Below are 18,645 nucleotides of genomic sequence, written 5' to 3'. Positions count from 1 at the left end.
AATCCAGTAACTTCAATACCCAATGTGATGGCTTTCCTCCAAAAATTAGTCCACTGTCCGGATACAAACTAAATATACAAAAAACTGAAATTCTCTCTTATTGGCAACCACCCCTAACTTTCAGAAAAACATATCCATTTAAATGGCAAACCACATCTTTTAAATACCTGGGGGTGGTGCTACATAGGGAGTTGTCTACAATCTTGGCAAAGAACTACACCCCTCTTTTTAACACCATTAAGAAAGATCTAGAAAAATGGAATCTTATCCCCCATTTAACTCTAAGCCAAAGGATCGAGACTATAAAGATGAACATCCTTCCCAGATTTCTTTACTTGTTCCAAACTCTTCCAATCTCCATTCCTAACAAACTATTTGAGGAATGGGACAAAACCATAACAAGATTTATATGGCAAGGTAAAAAACCCCGCATTCGACTCAAAACTCTCCAATTAACAAAAGGAAAGGGGGGCTGGGGCTTACCCTGTTTAAAAAAAACTTTATTTTAGCTCAAATCAGAACTTTGTTGTACTGGTGTGATCCCAAATATGATGCCCAGTGGAAAAACATTTAATGTAACCTATTACCAAATATCCCAATGCAAGCTTTATTAGCAGATGAAAAACGACTGGATCAAATCAAACAGGTGAAGAATCCCTGGGTAAATTCTGTTTTGAGCACCTGGAAGGATGTGCTTAAAAAACACAAACTTAAGAGAAACATAAAAATTTTAAATTGGTTTGCTTACGATACAAATTTCATGCCTAATAATACAGATGCAAGATTTAAATTATGGATTCAGAAAGACCTGAAAATGTTCTACCAAATTGTAAAACAAAATCACATGGAAAGTTTTGAAATGATAAAAGAAACATTTGGCTTGGAGAATCAAGATTTCTATAGGTACTTACAGATAAGAAATTACTACAATGTAGAAATCAAACAGAATGACGACAACCCATTGATAGATCTCTTCATTAAAGCATATAAATCAAATCTTCCTAGAGGGTTAATATCAAAACTATACATTTGTATTAATAACCCAGACAACCATTCTACTACCTATATTAAAAATAAGTGGGAAAATGAAGGTAGTTTTACTTTAACTGAGGATGAATGGGAAAGTCTATGTTTATCTCAATGGAAGACAACAAAGTCACATATCTATTCAATTCAATTCAATTCAGTTTATTTATATAGCGCCAAATTCACAACACATGTCATCTCAAGGCACTTTACAGTTCAACCAGATCAAATTGATACAAAGTTTTCTATCTAAGGAAAACCAGTTGATTGCATTGACTCATTGACTCAAATACAATCCCCCACACTAAGCATGCTTGTAGCGACAGTGGAGAGGAAAAACTCCCTTTTAACAGGAAGAAACCTCCAGCAGAACCAGGCTCAGTGTGAGCGGCCATCTGCCGAGGCCGACTGGGGTTCAAGGAGACAGAAGCAGAGATACAAAAAGCAGCTGTAAAAGGCGGCCCCGTCCAGGAAACACACAGCCAGGCAGACGAGCTCCAAGGCAGCTCCCATGCCAGAGGACGAAGAAAGCACATCCACTCAGTCACGGTCAGAGAAACAGGACCACACTGGAAAACAGGCCGATCTCCAACATCTATAAACAAGGGTGTTGATAGAAGCAGCACAGCTGATGTTTCTTTCCAGGATGACGTCACAGCCAAACAGGAACAGACGAGGCAAAGCTACTCTGAGGAAAAGCAGAGAGAGCAGAAGGTTAGAGATTGAACTAACAGATTCTGCAGAATAGGAGAACAGAGAGAGAATGAAGCAGAATGATGAAATGGGGGTCCCTATGTCCTCCAAAAGTCTAAGCCTATAGCAGCATAACTATAGAGATAGCTCAGGATAACCTGAGCCACTCTAACTATAAGCTTTATCAAAAAGGAAAGTTTTAAGCCTAGCCTTAAAAGTAGACAGGGTGTCTGCCTCACGGACTAAAACTGGTAGTTGGTTCCACAGGAGAGGAGCCTGATAACTAAAAGATCTGCCTCCCATTCTACTTTTAGAAATTCTAGGAACCACTAGTAAACCTGCAGATTGAGAGCGAAGTGCTCTGTTAGGAACATAAGGAACAATCAGATCTCTGATATAAGATGGAGCTTGGCCATTTAAGGCTTTATATGTGAGAAGGAGGATTTTAAATTCTATTCTTGATTTAACAGGAAGCCAATGAAGAGAAGCCAGGACAGGCGAGATATGATCTCTCTTTTTAATTTTCATTAGAACTCTGGCTGCAGCATTTTGGATCAGCTGAAGGCTTTTAACTACAGTTTGTGGACTTCCTGATAGTAAAGAATTACAATAGTCCAGCCTTGAAGTAACAAATGCATGGACTAGTTTCTCAGCATCACCCCTGGACAGGATATTTCTAATTTTTGCAATGTTCCTCAGATGAAAGAAGGAAATTCTAGAAACCTCTTTGATGTGGGATTTAAATGACAGGTCCTGATCAAAAACAACACCAAGATTTTTTACTTTATTATCTGAAATCAGTTTAATCCCATCCAAATGAAGTGACTGGCTAATCAGTTTCTTTTTCAGAGACTCTGGTCCAAAGACTATAACTTCTGTTTTGTCTGCATTCAGAAGCAGAAAGTTAAGAGTCATCCAGGTTTTTATGTCTTCAAGACATGCCTGTAATCTATGTAATGGGTTAGCTTCATCTGGATTTATAGACAGATATAGCTGGGTATCATCAGCATAACAGTGGAAATTAATCCCATGCTGTCTAATAATTCTACCAATTGGGAGCATGTATAAAGTAAAGAGAATTGGTCCTAGCACTGATCCCTGTGGTACTCCACAGGTAACCTTTGAGCGTGTTGAAGATCTATCATTAACATGAACAAACTGAATTCGATCAGATAGATAAGATTTAAACCAGTCTAGTGCTGTTCCTTTAATTCCAACAAAATATTCAAGTCTTTCTAAAAGAATATTATGGTCAACTGTATCAAATGCAGCACTAAGATCCAACAGGACGAGCACAGATACAAGTCCATTATCTGAGGCCATGAGAATATCATTAGTGACTTTCACCAGAGCTGTTTCAGTGCTATGATGAGCTCTAAAGCCAGACTGAAACTCTTCAAAAAGTTCATTATGGTGGAAGTGATCGCAAACTTGTTTGGCAACTACTTTCTCAAGAATTTTGGATAAGAAAGGAAGATTGGATATAGGTCTATAATTGACCAAGTCATCTGGGTCAAGAGACGGTTTCTTAAGCAGAGGTTTAATTACAGCAACCTTAAAAGCTTTAGGTACATATCCCTGTAACAGAGATAGATTAATCACATCTAAAATGGAGGAGGAGATCAAAGGGAATACCTCCTTAAATAACCTGGTTGGAACTGGATCTAACATACAAGTTGAAGGCTTAGATGAAGACAATAATTTTGCTAATTCAGAGAGTTCAACTGGATCAAAGCAGTCTAAACCCAGTTCAGATTCCATGACTACCTCAGGTACAATCGCGGATAGAGGAGTGCTTATGATCTTATTTTTAATAAGATCAATCTTATTTATAAAGAATCCCATAAAGTCATTGCTGCTAAGAGCAGGTGGAATGGAGAGTGGAATGGAATGGAGAGATATCTGGAGAGAATTTAGCTGGAAGACTATTGGACGTTTCTTTATAACACCATGTAAGAGCGCTCATTATTCACAAGGGAACACTGGATGCTGGAGAGGATGTGGGTGCCTAAAGGCGCATCATTATCATTTGTTTTGGGAATGCCCAGTTATCCAGAAATATTGGAAAGACATGAAAAATGTAATGCAAACTGTTTATAACATTACCATCCCTTTTAACTTCATGACCATGTACCTTGGACTGAAAACACCGGCAATGGACACAGTAAACAAATACCTTTGGAATATAACGCTTGCTGCTGGAAAAAAGCCATAACTAAGAAATGGATGACGCAGTCAGCCCCCACGATTTCAAACTGGATTGAAATTATGACTGAAATAAGAAACATGGAACACTTACTTTTAAAATTCACTTGAAACTGGACTTTTTTCACAAGCTTTGGTCAAAATGGGACTCTTACAGGTTAAAATGTGCTGTGCTTCAAGATGGTCCATGATCCATCGCTACCTTCAACAAGCTGTATTTTTGCCAACTGCTCTCTATGTCGAACTGTTCTGTGTTATTAATGTTGTACTGAAAAAAAAAAAAAAAAGAAATTTGGCAACCTATTGAACGGAGTTGAACTGAGAGAGCGTGCCGTTCACAGACAGCAGAATGAACGAGTTCACAATAACGTTCATCAGGCAGTAATACAGTACGTTCAGTTCACGTTCGCCCAAAATATGAACGAGTTCATGAACTTTAGTTCAATGAACGCCTTTAGGCACAACAATGGTGGTAACTCTAGCTTGCAGTGACTTTTTTAGTGCCAATTCTTTGGCTTTATGCAAACCTCATTTTCTTTGATTTCCTCAGGTTCCTTTATCTGTTCCCTCTCAGTTAATTCACTATTCAAACTTCCTACAGACAACCTCCAACTACATCAAGCTTCTCTTTATCGGTAGCTGCAAACCTAATCTGTCCACCTTCTAATGCTTTACCTTCTGCTCTTTACCACAATCCAGCACACCACACAGACTAAAACCTTCAAACTTTTTTCCGTCTTCTTTGGCTTAAACACAGACCTGTGAAATCAACTGTCCGAAACACCTCAATATCCACTTGTTTATTCACACAGCTCATCTCCAGCCCCTTTTCTCAGAATAATCCACTTTTCTATGTTCAAGAAACCAACCCCACATCAAAGCTCACCAACCCCTTTTATTACAGTACGCCATTTGATCATTGTCTCCTGAGAATTTTTGTACATGTCGGTCAGATGTTTTTCTCAAAACATGACAATGAAAGTTATAAATGATTAATGAGATACGATACGTTGAAAGAATCAATAGTTTAGATTGTGAGTAAAACTCATCCTGGCCTAAAAGTAATTTTATGAAAACAACTATTTAAGATAACACTCCCTTACTTGTTTTGCTCTTGTTTCGCTTCAATTAGCATATACACAGAGTGTCCTATCTCGAGCTGGAGATGGCTAGTCCAGCAGATTCATCATGTTTTTCTCTGCTGTCAGACTGTTGGAAAAACAATTAGACACCACTCACAGGTCGAGCTGCTCCAATAGTCATTGATGTAACCTCATTGTGAGAGCCTTGGAGAAATACAGTCATTAGAAAATGCCACTGGAATAGGGATGTATGCATTAGGAAATTAAATAACCCACAATATATTAGGTTGAGGACTCAAGGGACTAAACAGAATTAAGTAATTGACAACCAGTAAACTTCAATTGGCAATCCAAAGTTTGTACCCAGGGTATAGAAATGTAACTGCTACATATTTGCATCAAAATAAAAAATGTTAGACACTAAACTGTCAGCATTGTAGCTAATGGCTAAAACAAACAGATTGTTGATATTTGATCAGTCACAGGGAATGTTTAGCTTCTCGATTTTGTCATATTGGTGTAGAGGCACACATTCAATCAGCCCTCAATGAATTAAAAGCTCAGCTCATCAATGCTCTTTGTCAGTGGTGTCTACGGAGTAATCAGGAAAGTATTGGGTGTTGAAACAAAGAGAATATGATTCAGCAATAATAGCAGGCTTGGCATTGATTCCAACTTGTTTTAAGGGCCTCTAGCAGTCCAATGTACATTCCTGATTTAATATTTCACAGAGGAAAAAAGGTCAGCTGACATAATTGATAACCTATTAAAAAAAGGGTGCATATAAAGAGCTATACTGGTGTGTTTTGAATAGTTGATCTGAACAGCAATTTCTCAAACTGGGCCATAAAAAGCCAAGATGAAAGTGAAGCTGAGTAATGGAATCCTTATTTGTGAGTCTTTGAATGTCATGCATCAATAAAACATCCCTTGCACTCATTGAGAGAGGCAAGATCCATGTGGGTCTTCATATAGGCTCTTGATGAGTCGTTGTTTATGGCTGCAGAGTTAGAGGAGAGGAGCCACCTGCCATAGGTGACTCAGTGTATTGATTATTTATCAAATAATCTTTTGACAAACTTTATCTTTTAAATGTTACTCAAGGAGGAGTATCATTATAAAAATGACCAGTCTATAAAAAAGGTTATCTAAATATCAGAAATATATTCGTAAAATTCTGATTTAAACTATGGGTGCTACAAATGTATGAAACTTATACCCACTATTTCTCTCACGATGTCAAGCTCAGAACAATAGGATCCACTTTAGGAGGTGGACAAACAGATTTCTTAAAATGTTTATTGGAAACAGAACTGGAGGGAGCAGCATTAGCATCTAAGGCAGGAACCTCTGCAGGAGGAGACAACATGTTAGTGACTACGTAGATGTGCGGCTGACCAGCGGTGTTGTAGAGGGCCGCACTGGGTTAACGCAGTGATTTGTGATCTGTCAGACGCGCGCTTCAAAACACTCCAAGCCACTTCTTGTAATTGCAATCATCATTTATTCCATTTGGCCGTCATAATCCAGACTTTACATAGACTGACACATACGGACCAGGCTAAACCCTTCTATGATGCCAAAAATAAAGCGACAATATAGCACGGTCAACAGAAATTACGACCACCACCGGCGCACCCGCTTCCTCATTCATAAATTCAGCGCGCCAGAATGACTCCCATTCATACCTTTGTGACACTCACGCCCACCTTAGTCACACCCACCACCCAGGTGTCAAAGCCGTGTGCTGCTGTCACATTAGTAATTTCTTATTTTGATCATATGGCTCTTACATTCCGGCCCCTAATTATTACAAAGATAATTATCTGAATGTTAATACTGTAAGAGACAAGCCTAGAAAACAGATAATCATAAATTGCTCAGTATCACATCTTCTAATCTATCTTAGACTAAGCAATCTACAAAATTGTTAAAGATTGATTATTAAATGTTCATGGTGTCTCCGCCTCCTGAAGCAGGCACAACTTGGTAATGGGTCTTTCCAGGAAGTTCGTCTTTGTCTTGATGCGAACTGACCACACAAGTCCTCCTTTATCAGGAACAATGTTCACAACTCTACCCATTAACCAAGAGTTGCGTGGAGCAGAGTCATCCACGATGAGGACGACATCCCCTGGAAGAAAGTTCTGTCTTGTTCTTTGCCACTTCTGCCGCTCTTGTAGTTTCGTCCTTAACTCCTTCTTCAACAGCTTATCCATCCGGCTTGCAACAACTGCAGCAGTCAACTCCATGCGAGGGATAGTAATGGGTTTCAGTGGAGCTACACGGGCTTTACCCATTACAAATGCACAATGCACTTGTCCATCAGCATTATACTGCAACAGGTAGCTCACTGTTCCATATCCATTCTCACTTGCATCGCTGAAATGATGTAGCTGCAAACTTGTGGCTTGTCCAAAGTCCTGTGGTTTCAGACATCTGTTAACTTCAAACAGTTCAAGCTGATGAAGTCCTTCCAGCCAGTTTTTCCATTTCTGGACCACATCATGTGGCAAAGGATCATCCCAGCCAACGTGTCTTCTGCTTAGATCTTGTAGAATCCCCTTTGCGACTAAGACAACTGGTGCCAGGAATCCAAGAGGATCGTAGATGGAATCCTCGTCTTGTCAGAGGTCTGTCTTTGAGGATGATCTTGAATTTCAGCAGGTCTGATTGTACACACCACTGAACTCCCAAAACACGCTCCACAGGAAGATCATCACTATCCATATCCAGGTTCTTCACCTCACTGGATTTTCATGCTGTGGTATTTCAATAAGAACACTGCGTCGGTTACTTATCCATTTGAGAAGTTGAAATCCGCCTTTCTTGCACAAAGCACGAAGTTCTTGATATAATGACACAGCTTCTTCTTCTGTGCTCACAGAGACCAAACAGTCATCCACATAGAAGTTGTGAAGTACCGCATCTATGACATTTGGTGTAAAAAGCTGTTGATTGTCCTCTGCACACCTTCTCAGTGCAAAACATGCACAATTTGGAGACGATGTAGCTCCAAAAAGATGTGCAACCATTCGGTACTCCACCAGAGGCTGATCATACTCTCCATTTGGCCACCAGAGAAATCTCAACAGATCAGAGTCAGATGGTGGTACTCGGACCTGGTGAAACATGGCCTCAATGTCCGCTGTGATAACAACAGGTTCCTTTCTGAATCTGGTGATAACACCCACCAATGAACTGGTGAGGTTTGGACCTTGTAAGAGTTGTGTGTTTAAAGATTTTCCTCGAAATGTTGCACCACAGTCAAACACAACTCTAATCTTTTTCTTGTGAGGATGATATACTCCATGGTGTGGTATATACCAAACTCTCCCATCACACCGTTCAAGATTTTCAACTGGGACTCTCTCTGCATAGCCCTTGGAAATTATATCATTCATGAAGTTAAGGTAGTCAGAAAGAAATTGATGGTTTTTGGTAAACTTCCTTCTGAGATTCAAAACACGTTGTTCAGCCACTTTCCTATTGTTGGGCATTTTCAGATCTTTGCATCTCAGGGGTAAAGCAATGGTGTAATGTCCATCTTCCAACTTAATTGATTCTTTAACCAGCTCCATGAACTGATTATCTTCTCTGGACCATCCAGGTTGTTCATCTTGAGAACATTCAGGAAAATCAACCTTAAGTTGTTGTTGCCATAGGTTGTCAAGTCTTGATACAGATATCCTGTTAACAGTGGCAGCTGATTGTAGCTCTCTTGTGTCAACATCACAGTCTCCTCTGAGAGGTCCATTCACTGTCCATCCAAGAATTGTCCTAACTGCATAAGGGCCTCCATTTTGACTTCGGATGACATCCCATGGCTCCAGTGCTTTAGGCACATTGTTCCCAATAAGCAAATCAACTCCTGAATTGATTTCAGTTATCTTCAAATCTTTCAGATGTGACCATCTTTCAAGGTCTTTTTGGTGAGGGATGTTGTGGCTATGAACAGGCATGCTTCTCTGTGTGAATAAGTCAGGTAATTCACAAAAAATGTCTTCATTCAGCCCAGCAATCTCCAAATCTGACACAATGTTGCTTCCAACCACCCTTTCTTGACCCATTGTCCGTAAAAGGATGCTTGTATGTCTCCCAGTGACACATAATCTGTTCATCAGTTCTTCAGTACAGAATGATGCAGAGCTTCCAGGATCTAAAAAAAGCATATGTTATTATTGTCTTCTGGCTCTTTGTAGACTTCACTCTGACTGGTAAAATAGAGAGAGTACAGCCATGCTCACCGGCCCCAGTTAGACCACTGGATTGAGCAGAGATGGAGGCACTTCCACTTGTTGTCTCCACTTCCTTCTTCTTATGGACTGGACCAGTTTCTTTTTCTTTAGAGAAGACATGAAGCATGGTGGGATGTCTTAAGCTACACACTTTACAGTGATGTCGCCTTTTACAGTCTTTGCTGATGTGCCCAGTGCATAAACAGCCAAAACACACCCCATTTTCTTTCAGAAATGTCAACTTCTCCGCATGTGTCCTCCTTCCCAGTAGAGGGCATGTGTCCAAGGAATGTCCAGCTCCACAAAATAAACAACTCTTTATAACAGCCTTTTCTTGTCCTTTCTTTATTTCAAGATCAGCTTTCTTCTGCATATCTCCAACAATAGTAGCAAAACTACTTCCTTTTATCTTTAATCCCTGCTGTGATTTATAGATTCCTATGTCCTTCTTTGGTCTAGATAAAGAATCTTGAATATCACCAAAAAGTGGATCACTGGCAATTTTCACTTGCCTTTCTACAAAATGAACAATGTCACTGAAAGTTACTCTTCTTTTGAACTTCTCCTGTAAATCACACACATCATTTCTCCATCTGTCCCGCAGTTTAAAGGGCAGTTTTTTGACGATTGCTTGCATATTGGCAGGGACATCCAACTCATGCATACAGCCATTGTTTTCCATTACATTGCATCATTCCCTGAGCAGAAAGCTGAATGCTTGTAAAGCCTTTACATCTTCCACTGCATAAAAAGTGAGATTTTCGTCCCCGTAAACTCCCGCAGATCTGCCTGATTTTCGTCAGTTTCCGACAATTTGCAACCCGTGCTTGTCCGCGTTTGTCGTGCCACAAATTGTCGGAAACGTACCGTGACGTATGTGGAGAGCGATCAGCTGTACTAATGGCCCTAATTAGCATATGAATACAGCAAACCCGCGCGGCTGGCCAAGTCTGGCTTGAATAACCTTCTCAGTATTGGCTGAAACCACTATTCTCAAACAAGTAAAATCGCTCGTGATTGGCAGCAAAACCACACGTGGCCACGCCAGGCTTTAATTTTCTTACTGAGTATTGGACGGAACCACTTCTTTTTAAACAAGTAAAGTCGCTCGTGATTGGTTGGCATATATATATATTTACATATAAATTTACATATACATATATTTATTCATATATATATATATATTTATTCATTCATATATTTATTCATTCATATATTTATTCATTCATATGGTGTGTATTTATGTTATCCTACACTACTACAAAATTATTATGCTACCATCAAGGACATGAATGAATTTATACAGGAAATGAAGATTTGCCAGGAAGCTGTTTATGCAAAGAAAGAGCTTTATTGAAACACAACTATATACAACGCGTATCCAAACACATGCGTTTCTAAAAATTAAAACTCCGTGAACGGTCCGTTTGCTTCCTCGGGGTTGGAGGTAACTGGCAGCATTCCCTCCGAGGCAGGTCCGATGTGCAGACGCCTAGTGTGCGTGGCCCTGTACTTCGGCATCGCTTCTAACCGGGACTGCAGCTTAACACAGAGTTCAGTGAGATCCGGCCTACGAAATGGCGGCGACCGTACAATCCATCCAGAGACACCGCCGAGGAAGGCGGACTTCCAGAGTTCCACTTCCTCATCTGCTAGCACACTCTGCCTCGCTTTCAGCAGCTGAAAAAAAAAACAATGAATCAGCGCACTGCGTATGGACACAACACATCTATTAATGCACCTGAAAAATAGTCACCAAATAAAGTCTTACCCTCTTTCTTCTGGCCCGACTCCGAGCAGATAGCCTCCGCACGCAGCGTGTGGCTGGCTGCGTATATCTGAAGCTCCTGCGTACCGTCTGAAAATACGTCTTACAGGCAGCTGGAAAACAATTAAATGAGAGTGGTATAAATAAAAAATCAAACGCAAGTCACAGTAACAAGGAAGGAGAAAACATTAAAACAAGTCACTTACACACAATGTCGTCTTTATCAACATCGTGCAAATCTGGACTTGCCGAGATGGGAGGTCTGTGAAAACAAAATGTAAAAGCTATGATCGGTATCCATCCGTATCCATTGCCTTTTACCGCAGAATGAAAGCATATTCTTTAAATCTTACCCTTGCTCCGGTTCATAGCGCCTGCAATTAGTCTCCGAGTTGTGAAGACGGCGTACTGCTTCCTGTAAATCACAAAAAATACACTTTAATAAAGCTTGTTCTAGCAAGGCTACTATTAGCCGCTATTAGCCGGTAGCTTAGGCTAGGCTGCTTTTAGCTTAGCAGGCACTAATCGAACATATATTTACCGCTGGCATCTCTTCTTTGAGTTCGTCTTGTTCGATGCAGAGTCGCCATCGCGTCCAAGAGGAGTTTTACCCCGAAATCCAGAAGCTCCAGACCGCTGCACAAAGCAAAGCATACATCCTCCACTGTGGCTGCACACCGCCGTTCTGAGTTTCTTGGAGATCGTAGGGAGCATGCGCGAGATGAACCAGGGTGTCCGCGGATCAATAAAAATAATTAAAAAATCATTCTTTTTTTTTTTTTTTATCAAGGCCTTAATTGGCACTAAAATTATTTAAATATGTTTATCGAAGTATTTATAATTCTTTAATAAAAAATGCTTATAAAAACAATTTCGTCAGATATATTATATCGCTCCAGGCGGAGAAAAAGCTAGAGGATATATATATACGTATATATGTGTGTGTGTGTGTTTACATACATACAGGAGTCATGGAACTCTGCTTGCAGCTCCTTCATATTTCATGTACACTAATAACTTGTGTACATGGTTCTTGATGATGGCATTAAAATCATTTCAAATAGCATTAAAATAGCATTAAATTAGAGTCACTCATTCCTGTATGAACCCTGTGAGTGCTTAATTTAATATGACATATTAAAAAAATCCCACCATCATCCAGCATATGTTCAGTTTCTGCCCAAATATATATGTAGATTTTTGTAACGGGGATAAGGATAATTCAAAACTGCTTTTTTTTTAATGAACTTGTTCACTACTTCCAAACTCAGCATCTCTTTTCATTCCTGTAATGTTTCTTTTGAATGGATTTGATTAAAGTTTAAGTCCCTCGGTATAAAATAAATATTTTGATGGAGATGAGAAATCTGCTTCCTCGTTGGTGAATAACCAATAGTTTGGATCCAATCATTTAAATAAACGGTGTTAGTTTTTTTATATATATATATATATATATATATATATATATATATATATATATATATATATATATATATATATATATATATATATATATATATATATATATATATATATATATATATGTATATATATATAAGAATTGTGCTATAATTTCTAGTCACCGATCTGTTGCTGCTATATTTTAATTTGACGAACCGGAATTTGTCGATGTTCTTTTTCCTGTTTGGTGCGATTGCAATTGCGGATCTTGACCTGGCCGGACCTTATGACCACAGTGTACCAATCTTCTCATGGCTACTTCCAACAGGATAATGCGCCATGTTATAAAGTAAATCATCTCAGACTCATTTCTTGAAACTTTTCCACTTAAGTAATTGTGAATTGAGCATATTGACAGACAACATTTTATTTTTTATCTTAAATGCAATTTTTTTTTTATAATTACTGCTCTAAATGTATTGCTCTGTCAGCTAAAGATCTGTTTTGGTCTCTATACTTTAATTAAATAAATCAATTCAAGCTAAAATGTAAGAGGCTATACTAAGCCTGATCTCTTTGTATCAGAGAATTTCTTACCCAGAAAGATGTCACTTGGGGTAAAACCCCCCCTGCAACCCTGGTTTGCATTTGTATAGCTCACAGCATGTTCATTTACATGTTAAAGCCTCCCCTAGAATTCCATGGGGGGGAGGCATGGGGGGAACACTGCCTAAGAGAGTCCACGTCAATTTCTGACAATTTACGGGAGTTTTCGGCGAAGCCTGCAAATTGTCGTAAACTGCCGCTAACCTGAAGTTCCACGACAATCTACAGTGCCGCATATTGACGAAAATCCCACTTTTCATGCAGTGTTCTGCTTGCAAAGCAGGCCATGACCAAACTTTATTCATATATGCAGCAATTATCTTCAATGAACAACCAAAATGTTCTTGAAGTAAAGATTTAGCTTTAGCATATCCAGAATCACTAGGCATATGAACACAGCTTCTTATTAGGTCATGAGGCTGACCTCTAGTATACTGCTCCAAGAAGTATAAACAATCTTTGGCACTGTGAGCCTTTGTTTCAATGCTGTGTTCAAACGCTGTCATGAATGTCTTAAATTGGAGTGGATCACCATCAAATGTTGGTATATCTCGTTTTGGCAGAAAAAATAAAGATTGTTGATTTACAAGCAAGCTTGTAATTTCATTCTGCCTTTCCAATACACTTAGCAGTTGTTTATTTTCATCAACTGACAATGAATTTTGATGATGTGATGATTGTGGCTGAGTTTGACAGAACATTCGGTCTGTTGGAAATTGGACTTGTGTTGTTTTTATCTTCACCTGGTCAGTCACTGTGTCTGGATTTTGTTTAACCTTTGTGTCTTTAGGTTGTGCACCCAAATAAGAATAGGAGTGAAAGGTTGGAGCTTTATCATGACAGTCAGTTCCAGCTGCTGTTGGTACAAATGTATTTGCATCAGCATTCAACATTTGAGATTTTTTATTTTCAAGCTCATAATATGAATTCACGCCATCAGATCTAATCTCTGCAGCACTACTTACTTGAGAACAGACAGAGCTCTGTAACACTTTAACTTTAGCCATTGAGGCTGCAATTTCAATCTCCAAATCCAGTTCTTCTCTCTTTTTTCTTAGCTGCTCCTCCTGCTCCTCTAAAGCATGTTTTTGTTTCAACAGTTTGTGTCGTGCCTTTAATGCAGCCATATCTGCTTCTGCTTTAACACGAGCTGATGTTGTAGAAGAAACAGAGGACTTATTTCTTGATGACCGACTTCCTCTGGACTTTCTGCTCTCAACATTAGAAACACTGTCACTTGGCTTAACATCATCCTCAACATCAGCATTTTCATTACACTGAGAAACAAAAGGTGCATTAGGTTCTTTATTATGACAAGGTTCAACCCTGGACTGATTTAAATCAGCCTCTGCACCCATTTGAGCTGCATTAAGTTGTTTTGCACCTAAAAGCCATTTTTCAACTTCTTGTATAAATTCAGAATTATATTTACACAAGCTTGAAAACCAAGTGTTTTGTCTTTCTTGTTCTTCAGCAGGAAACAGTGGAATAACAGACTCATACAGCTGATTTGCATTTTCAAGCAATAGTTTTAAATCATCACAATGAGACTGAACACTCTCAAGATTTCGTTGATTTTTCATAATCTCTTTAATAATGTTTATTTCTCCTTTAATTTTATGAACCTTTGCTTTGAGATCCTTTTGAAGCTTCTCAATTTTATTTTGTAATGCTTTAGCGGTTAATTTTGATCGTCTTTTTTCATCTTTACCGCTTACAACGGAACTTGATTTAGATCCAGCTGACTCAATTTCCAATTGTTTGTCTTTAACAATTCCTCTTCAGATCAAACGACTTAATGCGTTTGTATTTGTCCATACCTCAATTCCAGCGGACTTGATTGAGCTGCAGTGAAGGAATCTCATTCAATTAACTGATGACGCTGCGCTGCGTGCGCCATTACCGCTTCCAAACTGTTCCAAACAGAAGTGAATAATCCAGACTTGTTTTCCAATGAGCCGCTCATTCGATTGTCGTTTCTGTTGACGATAGATGTGCGGCTGACCAGCGGTGTTGTAGAGGGCCGCACTGGGTTAACGCGGTGATTTGTGATCTGTCAGACGCGCGCTTCAAAACACTCCAAGCCGCTTCTTGTAATTGCAATCATCATTTATTCCATTTGGCCGTCATAATCCAGACTTTACATAGACTGACACATACTGACAGCTAAACCATTCTATGATGCCAAAAATAAAGCGACAATATAGCACGGTCAACAGAAATTACGACCACCACCGGCGCACCCGCTTCCTCATTCATAAATTCAGCGCGCCAGAATGACTCCCATTCATACCTTTGTGACACTCACGCCCACCTTAGTCACACCCACCACCCAGGTGTCAAAGCCGTGTGCTGCTGTCACATTAGTAATTTCTTATTTTGATCATATGGCTCTTACACTACGTCTTTCTGGAGGTGGATGGAAATGAACATGTGAGTCACTAACCTGGTCTTACAGCTCAGTCCGAGCCCAGAGGGAGAGGTTGGCTCTAGCCGGTCAGCTGCCAATGCGACGCAGCAATCACCGCACCAAGAGTCCTAGACTCTGATGTATCGTGGTCAGAGGACAGGCAGGAGATTAGAACCAGGCAGATGAATGTAGGCAGGATAATCCAAAGGGCGAAGCCAAAGCCGATGTCTATGACATGCTCGGTTGTCAGAACCAGGAAGTCAGAAATCCTATGAGGTGTCGAGGAAAAATCCAGAACAGAGTTGGCTAACACTTCCAGGTACAGTACACAAACAGGTAGAGATCCAGCATGAGTCAAAGGACAGGTCAGGCAAACAGATCAGATGGGAAAAAGGCAGGCTCAGAGGCTGAGAGGTAGAACAGGTCAGGATCAGGTAATCAGAATACAGGAATGCTAGAACACTCTCAACAAAGGCTTGAAAATAATCTGGCAATGATGGTTGGTCTGAAGGCTGATCAAATAAAGACCGAAGTAGGTGGGTCAGATGAGCGGTAATGAGAACTGGGCGGAGCTAAGCAGGTTAGTGAAATGAGTCATAAGACCAGACATCAGTGCCAAAATCATGACACACTAGGTGCAAAAACATCTAATTTCTTATCAGAAAAATTACAATTTACAAGGCACTGATTTTGACAAACAGAAAAATGCACCCAAATAGTATAGGAATGAATCATACACTTCATATCATACACTAACAAGTGGTATCAGCTTCCCACAATGTACAGCAATATTTCACAACACTTCGATCCCTGCAGAGTTGATATTTGAACATATGACCTAGTCATTTTTATCAGATTAAGGCTAAAACTTCTTAGAAATGATTACAACAAAAGGACACATTTCTGCCTAACTGTTATTGACCTCTAAAACCAGGTAGGTTATGTATTACATTGAACTGTCTCTTCTCTACTACGACAAATGCAAGGAGATAGGCCAAAATGCAATTTCTATTAAAACATAGAACATATGAGACACAGAAGGGGACTTTTTTGATCTCTGGGCTAAATTTGGATGAGCCAATCACTTTGGTCAAGGATAACAGCTGTTACTACTCTCCAATAGGAGAACCTGAACCAGCCTTTCATTTTATTTTCTTATGGATATTTCTAATTTTCTTCTGCTAAGAGAGGCAAAATTTACTTCTCAGCATTATACTAAATGATCCATACATAACTTATGCTGCATAGTAAATCACAATAATTGTTTTGAGCCCTGATGTACCAGTGCAATTATACTTGTCTCAGCACTGTGTGAAAATGTATTATTGATCAAAATGTTCACTGGTTAAATTATTTCAGCAGCAGGAAAGGAAGAGAGGGAAGAAGTCGAGGCAAGGAGAGAAAAGGATTTTCAGCCTGCTTTGTTTGGTTTGCAAATAACTGTCAAGACAAGGCAAGTTTATACAAATACCATAACACCATTTATACACAAGGCAATCTAAAAAGCTTCAAAGGACATTAGGTTAATGTCTCTCTGTAACAAGTTTTGGGACATTTTGAAGCTACACTGCTGCATTTTTATTTTTCATAATCACCTTGTCAGCAGGTGGCTTGCCTTTACCTCATTTAAACCCCCAAAACAGAAGCCAGAACTCTTAAATATCATCATATTTCTTGTTTTTTTTTTGAGAAAACAAAATCCCCCGAAAAATCTGAAAATGGGGTAAACAAAAATATGCTTTCTGTTAAATAAGACAAATGCCTTTTTATAATCTTATTCTTTATTTATAACCACACTGCTGACATACCCTGTGACTGGTGGATAAAGCTCAAGCTGAGCTGAAATGTCTCATTAAGAAAAGGTTGGACATAATGTTCCTGGAATAAACTTAATTTTCTCTCTTCACCGCTTTAGTTAGTCCCCTTTCAAAATTAAGGCCACTAACCAAGATATTGTATGATAGTTTAAGATCATGGCTTGCCATGACCAACAAAACTTAAATGTAGTGTTAGGAAAACCTTAGCATTTGGAACCAGAAATGTAATCCTTTGGCCAAAAGGGAAAGACAAATCTAAGTCATAGCGCAGCGCCGAGGACTGGTTGGATTCAAAGGCTCCTTGTTATGCAGCCTACAAATGCGTCCTTTTTTTTTTTCGATTTGAAGGACGGGTCCAGTGTATCCTACCTATCCCTGGTTACCCCAGGATTCATTGCGAGACCAAGCCAGCTGGATGCTTGGTGACAAACAGTGGTAAATGTTGGAAGTACAGTTTAATATAATACAAGTATGTGAATAGTTCCGTCTGAAATTAATGAAAATAGTTGTTTTCAATGGTTATTGAGTCAGATATGTGGCGGTAATGTTTGATTTATCTAAAGGTTTTTATCTGTTACTGTGTAAATGGGTTTGGCTGTAATTTAAGGACAGATTCTAATATATCTGCAGTGTGGGAACTATAAATCTGATAGGATTTTTATTTTTTAATTGTTATTTTGCACATTTAGCTTAACTAAGTATTTTTTGTTGTTGAATATAAGAGATTTTGCAGATATATTTTTATAAATATATTGGTTAGATTTAGTTATATCTTTCTACCCCTTTTATAGAATATAACAGAATAAAAAATAAATTTATTTTCCCATAATGGGGAAATTCTGTTGTAAAATGTAGATAAAAATTATGACACAAATGTGGACCTTAAAAAATGTATAAGAATAACATACTAGTGAAAAGTTAAAAGATAAACAATAACATACTATAATGTAAATTGTTTTAACAATATTAAAAACTGCACCTTCAGAATAAATAACAATTATACAGCTATGGACATTTTTACAGTAAGGGATATTTAAAAATAGCAGCAACATCAGAGATTTACAAAATGACAGCAGCATATTATTTAACTGATTAAAATTCATATAATTACATTGGCATTTATTTTTTCATGCTCCCGGTGGTCGTCACCTTTATTCCACTCTGGATTTTCATGAGTGTAGTCTTGATCACTTTGCAAAAAAAAAAATCAAACAGAAACAGTTTTGAAAAGTTCAGTATTCATTCTTTTCCTGCTTTGTGTGTCAAATGTCAAGTTTGCTAAGCAACAATGAAAACAGCAGAAAGCTAGACCTGTTTGAATTCACAGTCAAAACTCTTCCGGTCTCCTTATTTTCACGGACTACGAAGGATCCAGTCCAGGTAGACCGCGTCCTTGGAA

Source organism: Cyprinodon tularosa, unplaced genomic scaffold (assembly GCF_016077235.1).
Source record: "Cyprinodon tularosa strain WSP-4 unplaced genomic scaffold, ASM1607723v1 ctg65, whole genome shotgun sequence".
Lineage (NCBI taxonomy): Eukaryota > Metazoa > Chordata > Actinopteri > Cyprinodontiformes > Cyprinodontidae > Cyprinodon > Cyprinodon tularosa.
This window is presented reverse-complemented; position numbering follows the sequence as displayed.